The sequence below is a fragment of the Ostrinia furnacalis genome, unplaced genomic scaffold (genome assembly GCF_004193835.3).
Source record: "Ostrinia furnacalis isolate ACB-3 unplaced genomic scaffold, ASM419383v2 OfSCF0069, whole genome shotgun sequence".
Lineage (NCBI taxonomy): Eukaryota > Metazoa > Arthropoda > Insecta > Lepidoptera > Crambidae > Ostrinia > Ostrinia furnacalis.
The window spans coordinates 238,352-249,603 of NW_021130308.1; the positions used below are offsets into that span (position 1 = coordinate 238,352).

Here is an 11,252-nt window from a genome sequence, read left to right on the forward strand (position 1 = left end):
AGAGTACTTGATAGTCAATATGTTTACAAAGTAACAGTCAGTAATATCGAATGAAGCTCACAATAATAGGATATGAACACTTAGTATTGCTTAGTATTCTATCTGTCCCTAATTAGTTGACCACGACTGTATATATATATAATAATAAAAAAAAAAAATCTTGTAAATATAACCATCATCATCATTTGCAAATATAACCATCATCATCATTTGTAAATATTGTCTCGCATCAATGTCTTTTTCAGTTTGCTCGTAGAAAATTGCGAGAAACTATCCTACTCTCTCAAAACTTAATAAAAGTAACCTAATAATAACAACATCCAATTAAAAAAAAAAATGAATCTGGTAGCAAAATACCAGTTAAAAAAAAAAAAACCGTATGTAGAACGTTTGATCTAAAAACATCTTGCCATTATTTGCATGACAAAGTGCGGAAGTGAATTATATTCAAAGCGAAGGCTGTCGCGAAACAAAGTTACGTGGGGTCAAATAAAGTTTCACTTAAATGACAGGAGGCACGGGCCGCATAAACAATGCGCAGGGGCAGGCCCGCATTCAAATGTCCCTGCAAGAGCTTTCGTCATAATCTTCATCGGATGAATTCAAATGACATGCACTTAAGGCGGTAACACACATACCAGTTAAACAAAATAACTGGCGCATTGAGGATTTATTTCCTTGCAATTGGCTTCCTTGTTTCCACTTAAAAAAGTTTAAAATCAAATATTATTCAACCTAATATAATAAACTTTCATGGTCACTAATCTCACCCGCCAGTTCCTCAGTTACTCCGTGATCATGGCGTTTGCAACAGTGCCGAAATATCGGAGACTCGAAATTAAGGTACATGATAGCAATCCCATCAATTCAACTTACTCGCTTTGCAGATACAGGCAAGAAATAACGTACCCTATATTTACACTTGGCACGTTGGTAAAACGTGCAAGAAGCTGGTATGCAAGTGTACCAATTACTGACATGTGTGTCGCCGCCTTTACACTAATCATTCCAAGAGTCAAAGTTGAGGCAGTGCATGCGAATGAGGGATCTCGTAATTAGTAAGTATTGGCCAACTTGAGTGATTAAACTGAGCAATCAAAATTGACCGGTTTGTGAAATGATTGTTACAGCACTAGGCCACTAGTTCGCTAGTTGACACATGACATTATTATTAGAATCTAATGCAACAATTAGTGCTTGTCCCGAATTAGTATCGAAAAACTTTTTGATATAACGAAATAATCAACTAAATAAAATGTATGTTATTTTTATGCAAGACAAGGCAGGTATTTGACCGCAATCACACCTGATGTTAAGTGAGATGTAGTCTAGGATGGTACATATCTGCCCTGTAAGTGCCTATTCACTCTCGGCTTGAAAAGGCCCGTATCGAATAGATACAAGTTTTATGGTTATCCGTTATTCCCAAATTAATAAAAGCTTGTGGTTTATGTGTTAGTTGAGAGAATTTAAATAAAATATTAACTTCTTATCTTGAAAACGTTAATTGATTGCACACTGCACCTATTTACACAAGCTTGTCGAACCTACACAGGTTAAGGGCCAAATAAAACGGCAACACCTTAGTGTAAGGAATTTAGGACAGTTAATGTTTCCTAATAAAATTAATTAACAGTGTTGTTTTGTAGATATTTAAATAAATTATTCATAGGTCGGCTAGATTATAAAACGTAGAAGACAATGCCAAGGTACCTACTCCATTGAAATCGTTAGATTTTTACCTAACAAAGAAAGAATAGGAAGAAATAAAGAAGAAATGTTTACCTACTGAGGTATGCTAATTTAAGAAAAGGCCCTAAAGACAAGAAAACATAAAAGCTAGGTTTTTCATTCTGAAATTAAAACGAAAGATTTATCTTTTCCAACAATCGCACCAAACCAAGGCAAAGAAATAACAAATTGCAAAATTAAATAATAATATGAGTAAACATACACTATGTACATGTCGAGCTTACACTAAAAGGCTTTTATTGATGTGGAAAGCCTTTATGAACTTGGTGATTAATCTTCCTTGCACAAGTGAATTAACCTCATTCGAGCAAATATCGATAATCATATAGTGACGTGTACTTAAACAAGCCTTGTAGTAATATTAAAGAATCATGTACAAGCAGCACTTCAAGCTACACACTTTGGCTTCTTATTTAGTTGTAATAAGAATGATTTTTAAATAAGAAGTAAGTAAATAGGAAAATTTTACACATGCGCGTGCGCACAGCAAGGAAAAATCAATAGACATAACTACGTAGAGATAAAGACATCAACGCGCGATTAATTGATTTTCGTCTATTGATTTTTTGTGTAATTTTTTTTTTCAAACATACGCAAAGAAATGTTCCTATTTTTGTTTTTGGTAGAGCATTTCCATTAATGATTTAATTCTGATGGCACAAAAATACGACTATGTACAAAAATGCGATTATTGGCACGCGTTTGCTACGTGCTACGCGGTAGTAATTTAGATTTATAAATTGCTAAGTGTAACACTAACATGAGAATTGACATCTAGTGTTTATAAATGATAATTATTTTTATTGGGATAGTCTCAAAGTTTATTTTTAACTCATCTTTGTTAATTTTACATGGGTATAAATACCTTAGTAAGTACCTATAGTAGACAAAGATACTATAGAAAATAACAACCAAAATTAAAACCGTAAATATGTAAAAAATATTCACGGGGACGTTGCGAAATCAAGAAGCATCGATAACATCCGCGGTTCCTGCTTCGTCTTACAAGCGTATTCTTAAGAATGTCGTTTCGTATAAAACATCGGTGTAGTAGCCTTGAACCGTTGCGCAACGCGACATTTGTCCGCGGCCGGCGCCCGCGCAGCGTCCGCGCCTTTCAAAACAGCACCGAATTTTATCCCAGCACAAGTTAATTTTTGTCAATATTATTAATTGACAATAAAGTGGGAATACACGCTTAACAGATTCAAGTCCAACATTCCAAATACTGGAATTAATTTATCAAAAGCTACAGGTTTGAATCTATTTCTATGTAGCTACGAGTAAGAATCGAGTCAACGTCTTTCGTGATACGCGTGATGGCTTAAATTATCAACAAACACTTTTCAAATTTATTTCCAATAGGAATATATTCTGTAAGGATTTTCATTTAGACTCTGAAAATAATTTTTTTAATCAACCAAAGACATTTTTGATTTCAATTACATATATTTTAGGCCCTTATACGTCATTACGCATATCGAATCTATTCTATAAGTGGCTTCTAATAACTCCAAACTTTTGTAAAAACTGAGATTCACGAATTGTTTTGGAAGAAATTATATTTTTGTAAATGAACTAACTTAAAAATAAACAGCCTTGGCACACAGGTGTAATAAAATATGAATGAATGCACTCATGTATTGAAGATGAAACTTTTTTCATGTGAATGAGAATGAGAAATCGTATTTCATAATAGCGGTCAATCGGTCAAGCAGTTAAAAAGAATTAAACAATCAACCACAAAAAGAGTTTGAGTTGTAAAAGTTCACATAAGTAGATACAAAAGTTATTTAAAATAGAACTAATGTTATAAATGCAAAAGTTTGAAATTTCTAAGCTGATTTTCATGAAACTTTACAATAATATTGTTTAGATCAGAGTAACATAAAAGCCATCAATTTTATAAAGATCTGAACAAACCGAATTTCACGCGGGAAAAAGCTAGAATTTTCTTAAAGCAAAAGCAATTTCCCGTTATACAAGTTGAGTTTAAAAATAGGTTTAGCATTAAGTTTTGACATGGACTGTACCTACTTAATGATATTGTCAAACTCTGCTACTCTATTCTTAGATGTGTATTACACACCGCAAAATTGTTTTTACTACTATTAGTCAGTGTCAAAACGTGTATTTGTTCTGGAAGCGCCGACACAAAGCGAACATGAAGATGTTATTAAGAACTCTAATCTAAGTAGTCTACAATGCAAGCTCATTTATCTACGTCTATAAAAACATACTAAGTATGATTTAGATGTGTACTTTTAAAATTCCATTTGTATAATATACCTATTTGAACGACTTCCATAGGGATATACTTACATACCTACGGTTTGTTGATTTGTTTATTTTAAAAGATGTGTTTTACTTCATGAACTACAAATAATTATTAATAACCATTAAATCATGACCGTGCATTTGAATGACAATCAAAATTAGTACTTACGGGCTTTATTTCTGCTAGATATTTTACCTAAGTACCTAAATAAACACTTTGGCTTCTTATGTAGTAATAATTATAATTGTTGTAGGTATGTTATGTAATTTTTTTCTAATGAATTAGGCACTACTATTGGTTTGACAAATTCTTACGAATTGACTTCAACTTCAACCTTGTTTTATATTTCAGCAATTTCTGAAATACGCCTAAATAAGATAACATGAACAAACTTATTGCATTAACTTAATATAACATTCTTTGTAGATTTTGATCTGATAAATTTATACTGCACTACATCACTTAAGCGAAACGATCACGAAAAACGAATGTTACATTGTATAGATATGGTCAGAAAAAAACAGTACTAATTTGCCGAAAGCTCACGCGTTACCCAAGAAGTTCCAGTACGCAGTGATCGAAGACAACGATATCTTAAGATAGATAAAGTTCGGTTCTGTAAATAACAAAATGGCTATTTAACTTTTGAAATAAAAAGTATTCTGAAAATTTTAGTTCAGACTTCAGACACATACAAATATAAATATTGTAGTGTCTTTATGGAGAAGAACCGCAGTGTTTTTGTCCTGTTGACATCATTTCATTAATTTGTCTCTATTACATTCCTAGCTATAAGATTAGTAAAGCAAATACATATAAGAAGAATAAGTACTTCAGTATTCAAATAGCTACAGTTTTGGTAGATTTATGTGCAGTTTCATCATATAAAGAACAAAATTCTCAATAGCGCTAACGCAATTAAGACTGGCCCATATAAAGACCTTCCAATTACCAACGTATCAAATTGCGAGAACAATGCAGACATATCTAGAACCCAGGGCACCAATGGGTACACAATTGTGTGGCCCAGAACAGCAACGTACCGTGGGATCGACTTTTTGTCCGCGAAAACGAAATTAATGATACTCCATTCGCTTGCAAGCAATAGTCCCTGCCTAGTAGAGCCTTCAAGGGGTGCAAAACATATGATTCTAATCAACTTAAGTAATAGTGTCCATTTATATATGTACAATCGTTCACAAACATATATTAGCAATTTCTAATCTTAAAAGTTACTAGAAGAAAATAAGCTATAAACTGGCAATATCAGTGTGTGCAACAACAATTAACTATGTGGTAAATCTTAAAAGAAGAGATTGAAAAGCAAGTCGCAATCGCGTAATAAAATCCACTTAAGTATCCCACTTGAATTTGTTTTAATTACATGTATTGCGTTTGGCTTGTCGAAATAAGACCAAAGTCCCTTAAAAATAAAATAAAGTTTCCACATACGCTAAGGTTCGTATTACAGAACGAAGATCAAACTTGATACAGTTTCAAGCTTTCAAGTGTAAATTGATTATTTCTATTTCAATATTTAGATCGATAACAGAAGAACAGAATCTTATTAAAACTGAGATTGAAATTTGAAGTTATTCTGTAATACTACTTAAGAATTCCTAAATATTTCCAAAATATTTAAAGTCGGAGTTCAATAATTAACTTTATACTCGTAATTTCACTAATACATTAGGTATTTCTAATATTGGGTATGTTAGTATTAGACAAATTCTTCATTCTTTGACACCGTTGCGCTTTAAGGCTAAATTAACAAGATCCTAATAATATCGTACAATTAATCGGCTACAGCGTAAAACAGCTGTCCTGTATACAATGGAAAATTAACGTGTCGAAGGTTTACTGCCACATAAAACAAATGTTGCAGTGTTAATTGAGAATGCTGTTTTAATGCTCTGAAGATTTCAACGCCATTTGATGTGATTTGACTGTGATTGATTTTGCTTATGTAATGGCATGAAAATTAAATAAGTAGAATACAACAATTAATAATATAAATTGTTATAATGAGAACAATCTGCATTATTGCTTGCTTTGTAGAGATAGATAATTTCCCTTCTATCAAAATATTCTAATTTATATTACGTATCGTTAGTTTGATTGCCAAAATGGACCCATATAACATTATTCTATTATAGTTTTAAAATTATAATTAAGAAGAATAAAGAGAATTAAGGGCTAACTAGAGTTTGAAAGAGTTCTTCTTTCGTTTCGTACGTGTTACAACATTAGGTAATTCCCTCTTGTTTACATTTTAATCATAATTATGTAGACGTCTTTCAGTGTCTGAAATAATTCTTGTAGTTAGAAGAGAACAAACGACATCCTGAACCAAATGCATAAGTTAAGCACATTACATGACTTACCTTCAACGACCTTGTTTTTTACACATTCTTGGTATTTTCGACAATGACATTATGTTAATTTCTTTCAGGTCTAGTTTTGAAATTGGCTAAGAACATTTTTGACTTTGACACGTGGCCTCAGTCAGCATGTCAAACCCTACATCTTTTAATATTAATCGTTAAAATTAGATACTTAGCCACTAAGTAAACAAATAAAATTCAAGAAAATAACAACAACTGCGTAGATAGCTATTATTTTAGCTTTGAATAATAAGTAAAAAGATACCGATTATGTCAATTTTTTAATGTTATCCATAATAAATTACATCGATACGCAAATCCGGCATTAGAAGAGTTCGTAAACGAGCTATTTCCATATTTATAAATGTCATTTAATATATCGTTTCGATCTATATTTAGGAGGTTAATCTGCCATATATTACAAGAGGTTAAACGTTTATGATTTAACTAGCGGCCGCCCGCGACTTCGTACGCGTGGATCCCGTTTTACCCCCTTCATCTATCTTAAGCGGTTTAGATTTTTCATACAAATGTTTTTTCCCGCTAACTCCCGTTCCCGTGGGAATTTTGCAATATCCTGTTGTAACTAAGCTTCAAGTTTACTAAGGTATCTGCATGCCAAATTTCAAGCGTCTAACTTAAGCGGTTTAGATTTTTCATACAAATGTTTTTTCCCGCTAACTCCCGTTCCCGTGGGAATTTTGCAATATCCTGTTGTAACTAAGCTTCAAGTTTACTAAGGTATCTGCATGCCAAATTTCAAGCGTCTAACTTAAGCGGTTTAGATTTTTCATACAAATGTTTTTCCCGCTAATTCCCATTCCCGTGGGAATTCCTAGGTATCCTATAACCTGCCCAGGAGTATGAAGAATAATTGTACCAAGTTTCGTTAAAATCCGTCGAGTAGTTTTTGTTTCTATAAGGAACATACAGACAGACAGACAGACAGACAGACANTCAAAAGGAAACAACTAATTCATCATCATCATCATCATTTCAGCCACAGGACGTCCACTGCTGAACATAGGCCTCCCCCAATGACTTCCACATCGCACGGTTGGTAGCGGCCTGTATCCAGCGCCTTCCCGAAACCTTTATCAGGTCGTCGGTCCACCTTGTGGGTGGACGTCCCACGCTGCGTTTTCCGGTACGTGGCCTCCATTCCAGAACCTTGCTTAATGCATAACAACTAATTATTTAACCCTTATAGGATTACTCTGTTATTCGTCCGTCTGTCTGTCAAGACCCTTTTTTTCATATGTAATAGATAACAGCACTTAACATAAAAAATATGGTCTCCATGTCGACTTTCAGTAGCAACAACAGGGTCAACAACAACAAAAGCATGAAATAAATTAATTTTCACTAAAAATTAAAACCAACTCCAAAACAAATTACCAAACCGTAGGCTGCCAGTGCAAGGTCAAATTTATACCATGATTGATATTTTCGGAGTCGGTGGCACTCCAAAAATATCAATCATGGTATAAATTTGACCTAGTAAATAAATAACGGAATATATTTTCTACTTTTACTTATCTACATAGTGCAGTTTGTTTTGGAGTCGATTTTTTTACACTAATAGATTCTATTTTGGTAGATAATAGCGTCCAAGCATGTCTTAATTCAATCGTATCGTCTGACTGAACGTACTCTATGAACAACTCTGACATAAAATATATTGTCAAACAAAGGCTGGGTTGCANAATGTACAGAATTGACCTCTCTACAGATTTATTATAAGTATAGATCATAGTTATTTATCATATTAATCAATTTATCTGAACCAAAATGTTGTGCAAACTTCGTTAAGCTTATGAACTTATAGATTATAAACTTATGGATTATGAACTATGAAGTAACCATGTTACTTATTTTATTGAAGTTATTAACATTTTATCCATCAACTGGGTTTTGCAATAAGCAAATCTTCCGTTTACTATTTTATATGATCTTAACGATCCAGTATGTAAATTGATTGATTTGTTCAAATATGATATTTCCACGAAAAACAGTCTTAGGAATTTTTCCTCTTACGATAAGAATATTAATTAGCTTTAATGATAAAAATTTAAAACGAATGTTTTAAGTAGGTGTAGGTATGTTTAACGTTTGTTTTGTCATAGTATTGTTTGGCGTTGAAATAACTTACTACATGTGTTCACTTAAACTTTCAGGCGACCGGTGTCAGCGGCCTTCGAAACAAAAAAATTGAGAAACACGATGTTGTTATAAATTCTGAATAATGATTTGGAACTAAGATCGTCAGCTGCGTGGTATCCGATATCGATCGAAACTTGTGATTAAAGTGAGGTTAATAATGTGGCGCCTATCACTCGGTGAAGCGATGCCTTCGGGCTTCGGCAGAAGCTATTAAGGCGATTAGAGTCCTCAATGACCTTGAGCGTTTGACCTTCACGCTCCGCACAACACCCGCGCACCCCGCACGAAAACTCCGATTTGACACCGATCAAAAATACACGGGCATAGGTAGGTACAGAATAGAAGCTCTTTCTTCATACATTACTGCCTATTATTTTAAACTTGAATTGATGAACCTTGATGTCGATGTAATTCAACCCAGGCGCAAGTGATCGCCCGAAATGTTCTAAACTAGCGCACCGTCACCGTATAGTAAGGTATTAAATATTTAACAAAAATTACAAATCCATGAACATTTTGTATGGGATAATATTTTTTATTTTATTTTATTTAGCTTATAATGTATGTTGTGTGTAAACTATGTTTGTTCGGGTGGAATTTTGCAAGCTGAATTAGTTAGACCCATTTCCTGACGACAACCGATTGAGTTAAAATTNTCTGTCCAGCAGTATAAGAGGAGTAGGCTTTACAAAATGACCATTTCACGCGGATTGAGGACACTAATCGCCTTAAGTGTCGAAACCGCCCCATAGAAAAGGGCTCTCAGTCATAATCTCAGCATCAACATGTCGCAAGCCGTCTTGACACACATACGCTCGTCGTAATCCACTACCGACACTTGTGCGTAAATATTGGAAGGACACACATGCACTGACACTTTATAATTTTTGTGTCAGACTCCACGAGAGCGATTTGCTCAATGGGCCGGTTGCCGCAACGTCTGTCAACTTGACAGGTGGCGCCCCTAATTAGATTTCGAATTTTAAAAGCTATTGTTTAACTCTTTTCCAAATTAACTTTGCGCAATGAGATGATTAGAGATTATGTTGTTCTGAATTATTATTTTTAATTGTAAAATAATTAATTGTTTTCTTAATTGATCTCATTAAAGGTTGTGTCCCAAATCATCCCTTTGCATCCCTATTGTTGTAGTTCACTTACCTTTATTTGTTGAATGAAATAAATATGACGGCGGGAAAAATCACACAAGCACTGTTGTAATAGCGCGCAGCAGGTTTGGCCGTTGTCTTATATAGCCACCGGAGCGGGGATGAGCGCGCGCGCATGGGGGGATCGTACGCGGCAGACACGTATCATGACTTTACTGACCAGCTACAGGTGACCTCTGGGTAGATCTTAATTTTCCACCCCACGCTACCTGCTTCAGCACGAGGCGAGCTTTCCCGCAATTCGAGCAAAAAAATTCCACGCATTGTAAATTATTAGATACTTAACAGTGCGTTTATGTCTTATAGTTTTTACGCGCATTGTTCTTAAGATCAGTAAGAGCTCGTTTAAGTTTTGTTTTGTTTACGGGCCCTGATGCAATTTACACTATTGTTTTGGAAGATCACAACGACGCATCAAATTGATTGAGCCTTGTTTATTTATTACTTCCGATTGAAGTACGGAAAATAATTTGCTTAATATCTGAGAACTCACGTTTTTTCAACAAATGTTTTATTTTGGTTTGGGTATGAGCGGTCATTGACATCTAGCAACTGTGTAAGCCTATCTTTCATCTGGAAACATGCAGCAATTTTGGAGTTGAATTTTTTTGGTCATTTTTCTTTAATGCTTAAATACTCTTCTACGTTTTAATACTGTATTATGTAGCTAAATAGGTACATTGTTTTTCTTTGAGTCGCCAAGCCACATCTTTAATAACTTAGTTCGCGATATTATAATGCTATGATTACGGATAAATGTCGATAGATCTTGAGGGTTTCGTTTCTGAAAACTTTTAGGAGCCCCTGAAACTTCAGCGGGTTAGGTAGGTATAAAGCTGAGGCAGCTTCTTCATCACCTACGATATCTCGATATCATGTGAGTAATAATCTGATTACGTTGAAACATAAAGGGCTAAGATATTTTTTAAAAAGTTTTAAAATTTGCCAGTTTTAATATTTTTCCCCTGGGACCTAAAACTCTTTTGACTACATTCTCATTTCTTTGACTCATCATAATATGTATGTGATGTTTAATATAAGATAGTACAATCTTAACCGTCTCTACATTATGATATAATGCAAAGTACACTCATTTATCTCATTAACACCACAAAAAGTCATCAACACATATTAGAATTGCAAAGCATTTGTAGATCCGTCATCGGAACAACCTTTGACTTGGTTTTAGTAGGAATTGGTGATCTTAATGATGACAGGCTGTTATTCATACTTAGCGTTTTTGTCTTCATCAACAGTGTGCCTACCATGAGTTTACGTTAGGTGAGCTCGCTAGCGAATACGTCAAAAAATTATATGAAGATTTTATTTCTTGAAAGTAGCCGCTAGGGGCGCTGCACAATATGTCATACATTTAAATGTCATTTTTTTACGCAGTCGCTAGCGAGCACACGTAACGTAAACTCATGGTAGGCACACAGGATATTGTTTTATTGTAATGACACGTCCGCCAGATTAACAGAGATTCGTGGAACGAGTAAGAGATTT

At 34.2% G+C, this 11,252-nt stretch overlaps 1 protein-coding gene across 1 annotated transcript in view; it reads right to left on the reverse strand.

Moving 5' to 3' along the window:
• Positions 1–9,845, reverse strand: part of slf (C-type lectin domain-containing protein slf) — a 31,140-nt gene extending 21,295 nt beyond the window's left edge. The window contains exon 1 of the mRNA XM_028323303.1: positions 9,739–9,845. The gene's annotated coding sequence lies outside the window, so the exon portion shown is untranslated. The remainder of the gene's footprint in view (positions 1–9,738) is intronic.
• Positions 9,846–11,252: the final 1,407 nt, after the last annotated feature.